Below are 6028 nucleotides of genomic sequence, written 5' to 3' on the forward strand. Positions count from 1 at the left end.
TGTATTAAGAAGAGTGTGTCCAGCAGATCCAGGGAGGTTCCCTCCCCCTCTACTCTGCCCGGCTGAGACCTCATCTTGAGTATTGCCTTCAGTTTTGGGCTCCCCAGTTCAGGAGGGACAGGGATCTGCTGGAGAGAGTCCAAGGGAGGACTCCAAGGATGCTGAAGATGCCTGGGGAGGAGAGGCTGAGAGCCCTGGGGGTGGTGAGTGTGGAGAGGAGAAGGCTGAGAGGGATCTGCTCAATGTCTCTCAAGAGCTGAGGGCTGGGGGGCAGGAGGCAGGGGCCAGGCTCTGCTCACTTGCACCCTGGGCTAGGCCAAGGGGCACTGGATGGAAACTGCAGCACAGGAGGTTCTACCTCAACACAAGGGGAAACTTCTTTTCTGTAAGGCTCCCAGAGGCCTGAAGCAGGCTGCCCAGAGAGGTTGTGGAGTCTCCTTCTCTGGAGACTTCCAAGGCCTGTCTGGATGTGTTCCTGGGTGCCCTGTGCTGGATTGTATGGTCCTGCTCTGGCAGGGGGCTTGGACTCAATGATCTTTTTGGGTTCCTTCCAACCCCTGACATCCTGTGGTGATCCTGTGATCATCCTGTGATCCTGTGATCATCCTGTGGGCACCACTGAGCAGAGTCTGGCCTCAGCCTCTTGCCCCCCACAGCTCCTTTAGCTCTTGCTGAGCATTGCTCAGCTCCCCTCTGGGCTGCTCTTCTGCAGGCTCTCAGCCCCAGGGCTCTCAGCCTTTGCTCCTAACCCAAGTCCTGCTCCTCAGGACTGCTCTCCAGCCCTTCACCTCCTACCCCTCTGGATCCAGCTGCTTTATGAGCAGACATCACAGCCCTGCTGGGTGCAAGCTTTACTGGAGCCATGCCCCAGTCTCAGAGCCCAGCTTGCCCTTCTTTTCCCAAGCAAAGATCCTTGCAGACCCCTCTGCTGAGGCTGATTTGCCCTTCAGGCCCTGCAGCCACCTTTTGGGGAGGTAGCAAACCCCAAACCTGTTCCTGGCATGGCTCACACCCAGCTGTTGGCAACGAGCTGAGGCTCAAGCCCCCTGGCCAGGGTGGATGGAGGAACCAAGACCTCAAAAGCTGGAGGAAAACACCACCTCTGATGGCTCCCTGAAGGACAAGGGCAGGTTGGTTTGGGTTTTTTCCTTTCCTCCTGCTTTGTATGCTCTTGATGTAACATCAGCCTGGGGGTGGGGGGAACTCTGCTGGGAAAGCTACAGCGTAAGAGGTTCCTGTCCTTCAGGAAAACACAACAGGAAAAGGCAAAGCTTTCCCGAGCTGCCTCTTACAAAGCCTTTCCCTGTGCCCTGCAAGGGCTTGGCTGTCACCATGAAGCCATCTGAGCATCCCTGGGGGATGGCAAGGAAGGGCCACGTTGGCCAGGCTGGCACCAGCAGCATCACAGGAACTCAGAGAGGGGAATTGGTTGTCAAAAGAGGGGAAAAATCCTGAGGAGAAATCATTAATAGGCAGTGATGGATAAGAGGCAAACAACCTGAAATCATTAAAGAGAAATAAAGAGTAAGGAGTTGTTAACAAGGCAGAAAGAAGGAATAAAGAAGAAGAAACAATTAGAGGCACAAATAATAGGAAATAAGCAATGAGACCTAAATAAGAAGAAATAATTAATGAGAAATAAATGCTGAGAAACAATTAAGAAGAAAGAAAGAGAAATAATTAAATAAGAAATAAATAAGAAGAAATAATTAATGCTAAGTAATAAGAAATAATTAATGCTAAGTGATATGGAATAATTAATGCTCAATAAATAAATAAGAAGAAATAAATGCAAAGAAAGAATTTGGAAGAAATAAATAAGAAGAAATAATAAATGGTAAGTCATAAGGAATAATTAATGCCAAATAAATTAATAATAATAATTAAATAAGAAGAAATAATTAATGCTAAGTGATAAGGAATAATTAATGCTAACTAAATAAATAAGAAATAAATAAGAAGAAATAATTAATGCTAAGTAACGAGAAATAATTAATGCTAAATAAATAATAATAAATAAATAGGAAGAACTAAATAATGCTAAGTAAGAATTAATAATTAATGCTAATAAGAAATAAATAATAGGAAATAAATAAGAAATAAATAAGAAATAATTAATTAGGCATAAATAACAAGAAATAACTAATGAGGAATGAATAAGCAGAAAGAGTTAATGAGGAATAAATAATACAGAATTAAGAAGAAATGAATAGGAAGAAATAACTAATGGTAAATAAATAAAGAAAAAGAAATAATTAATGCTATAAAAATAAATAAGAATAAATAAATAAGAAGAAATAATTAATGAGGCATAAATAACCAGAAATAATTAATGAGAAATAAATAAATAGGAAATAAATAATAAGAAATAATTATTGAGAAATAAATAATAAGAAATAACTAATGAGAAATAAATAAGGAAGAAATCAAGAATACAAAAAAATATTAAGAAACAAATAACCAGAAATAGCTAATGAGAAATAAATAAATAGGAAATAAATAATAAGAAATAATCATTGAGAAATAAATAACCAGAAATAACTAATGAGAAATAAATAAATAAGAAACAAGTAACAAGAAAAATATTAATAACTAAATAAATAATCAGAAATAACTAATGAGAAATAAATAATAAGAAAGAATCAATAAGAATTAAAAGGAGAAGAAATAAACAGTAAGAAACAAATCATAAGAAGTAATTAATAAGAAATAAATGTTAAGAAACAAATAAGGAGAAATAAAGGCAAGAAAAGAAGAAAAAGAAAAGAAATAAGAAATGGTGGAGGTGTCCCTGCTGACTACAGGGGGGTTGGGCAAGATGACCTTGGAGGGTCCCTTCCACCCTGCTGCATTCTGTGAGTCTGTAAAAAAAAAAAAAGAGGGAGAAATAAAAAAGGCAAAATTTGGGGTAGGGGAAAGGATTTGGGTTGCTGATCAAGAAATAAATCTGTGCTCCTCACCCTGCTTGCTGCACCAGCAGTGATTTTTTTTCCTTTTTTCCCCTGTGATGCAATCTCTTCCCAAAGAAAGGAGACCTTGGGGTGAAATCCCTCCAGACAGACTCCCCCAGTCCCAACATGGCAGATAGGGTTGAAAGGGAGCTCTGGAGCTCAGCCAGTCCAACCCCCCTGCTCCAGCAGGGCACCCACAGCAGCTTGCCCAGCACCACAATGCCCAGGGGGGGTTGGAAGCTCTCCACACAAGGACACTCCACAACCTCTCTGGGCAGCCTGCTCCAGCCCTCCAGCACCCTCACACCAATCAACTTTCTCCTCCTCTTCAGATGCAACCTCCTGGGTGCCACTTTGTGCCCCTTGCCCCTTGTGCTGTCCCTGGGCACCAGTGAGCAGAGTCTGGCCCCAGCCTCTTGCCCCCCACAGCTCCTTTAGCTTTTGCTGAGCATTGCTCAGCTCCCCTCTGGGGCTGCTCTTCTGCAGGCTCTCAGCCCCAGGGCTCTCAGCCTTTGCTCCTCCCAGAGCTGCTCCAGGCCCCTCAGCAGCTTCCCAGCCTGCCCTGGACTCTCTCCAGCACTTCCCTGTCCCTCTGCAACTGGGGAGCCCAGAACTGGACCCAGGACTCCACCTGTGGCCTCGCCAGCATCCTGACTCACCAACCCTACAGCCTCAACACCGAGACAGCCACTCCCCAGTCCTTCCCCAGTCCTTCCCCAGCCCTTCCCCAGCCCTTCTCCAGTCCTTCCCCAGCCCTTCCCCAGCCCTTTCCCAGTCCTTCCCCAGCCCTTTCCCAGCCAGCCTTCTGCAGTCTGCTTTGCAATTCCTTGCACGGCAGCAGGAACAAAGGAGCTGCTTCCTCTCAGCAGGAGCCTGCAAAGGCATCGAGCCCTGGTTCCTCCTGGGGAAATTGAGGCAGGAGGCAGGGATCTGCTCCCTCACTGCCTTGCAGTGATCCTTGGGTTGATGCAGCTCCAGCTTGGAGCAGTTCAGGGGTGGATGGAGCTGGAAGGGGTTTGCTGGGGTGGGAAAGGCTTTGCTGGAGTGGGAAATGGTTAAGCGGCAGTGGGTTGAGACTGTCTCAAATCTTGGCCCCACCTCCCGGCACATCTTCTGCGTTGGGTTTCCCCCTTTGCCAAATTGACACCAGCCTAGCAGTGGGGGAGGATCGGAACTGCCATCACCAGGGAGCCTTCTCCAGCCCTGGCTGCTGCTCGCCCATCCTCCTCCTGCATTTCTAGGCAATGCTGCCATCGAGTGGTCCAGGAGTATCCGGATGTGCGAAGAGCCCTGGGCCACCAGCCTGGTGGTCACCTAGGGCTGCTGAGATCCCGTTGAAATCTGTCTCCTCCTTCATCCATCCTCGGGTCGAAAAGCTCAGCCTGGCTTCAGCAACTGACCTGCTACTGGAGACTGAAGACCTTCGGTCCCTTAGGTTTCCCTAAGGAAGATCCTTGGATCCTCCCTCCACAACTCTGGCTGCAATTCAAACCTCACCTCTTGCCAGTTTGCAGGAAGCTCCACCTCTGAGCTCCTCTCCCAGCGATTTTGGAGGCTGTGTCCTAACTAAACAATTTAGAATCACAGAACTGCTGAGGCTGGAAGAGACCTCTGAGATCATCCAGTCCAAGCACTCACCCAGAGTTCACAATCCACCACTGCTGCTGAGCCACTGCCACTGAACCACCTTCCTCTGCACCACATCCAGGTGGCTTTTGAACCCCTCCAGGGATGGGGACTCCACCACCACCCTGGGGCAGCCTGGCATTTTTTCTTGTCCTGTTGCTTGCTCTTTGGGAGAAGAGCCAAGCTTCACGTGGCTCCAGCCTCTTCTCAGGAAGCTGGAGAGAGCCAGAAGGTCTCCCCTCAGCCTCCTTCTCCCCAGCTCCCTCAGCTGCTCCTCCCCAGCCCTCTTCTCCAGACCCTTCCCCACCTTTCTTGCCCTTCTCTGCCCCTGCTCCAACCCTCAAGGTCCTTCTTGCAGCCAGGAGCCCAACCCTGCCCCCAGCACTCAAGCTGTTTCCTCCCCAGTGCCCAGCCCAGGTGCACAATCCCTGCCCTGCTCCTGCTGCCCACACCATTGCTGCTCCAAACCAGGCTGCTGGAGGCTTTTTTGACCACTTGGGCATCCCCTGGCCCCAGGGTAGTGGGAAGAGCTTTCCCTTCTTTGCCAAACCAAACATTTGCTTTGATCATGGGGGATGCAAAATGCTCACTGCCCACCGTGCAAAAGCCTCTCAGAGCCATCCCAGGGCTCTCACATCAGGGCTGTCACATCAGACACAAACCGCAGCAGCTTTACAATTCTTTGGCCCTAGACACCCCACAGCCCCCTCCCCAAGATGCAAAGCACAGGGAGACTCTGAGGGCAAAGTGGTTGGACAGAGGATGAGGAGGTATGAAAATGGAGGTGTGTGAAGTCCTGGAGGCTCCTTGCCCGCTGGGAAGGGCAGGTCTGGGGGGGGGAGGGCTGCTGGATACCCCCCCCCCGGGCAGGGTGGAGGGGCAGTGGAGGGGGGGGGAGGGAGGGAGGCGGAGGGAGACCGGAGAAAGGCTGTCCGTGACTAAGGGGGGTCGGAAGGGGCCGAGGGGACCGGGGGAGGGCTCTCGCTGCCGGCTCTGCCCAGCGCTCGCTGGCACCGCCCGCCCCGCTGATAAAAGCCCCGATCGTGGCTCGCCCGCAGCAGCCGCCTGCGCGGCACCGGCCTCGGCTGCAGCCCGAGTCCTGCTCCGCTCCTGCACCGAGAGGGACCCGCGCCCTGCAACGGGAGGGACCCGCACCGGGAGGGATCCGGACTCCGCACCGGGAGGGATCCGGACTCCGCACCGGGAAGGATCCCCACCCCGCACCGGGAAGGATCCCTACTCCGCACCGGGAAGGATCCCCACCCCGCACCGGCAGGGACCCGCACCGGGAGGGAACCGCATCCTGACCCGGACCCAAACCAAGAGGGAACCGCACCCCGAAACAGCAGGGAGCCGCACCCCGGACCGAGAGGGACCTGCATCCCTATCTGGCTGCACCCCGAACCGGGAGGGACCTGCATCCCCAGCCGGCTGCACCCCAAACCCTTCTC

Source organism: Indicator indicator, chromosome 38, assembly GCF_027791375.1.
Source record: "Indicator indicator isolate 239-I01 chromosome 38, UM_Iind_1.1, whole genome shotgun sequence".
Taxonomy (NCBI): Eukaryota; Metazoa; Chordata; class Aves; order Piciformes; family Indicatoridae; genus Indicator; species Indicator indicator.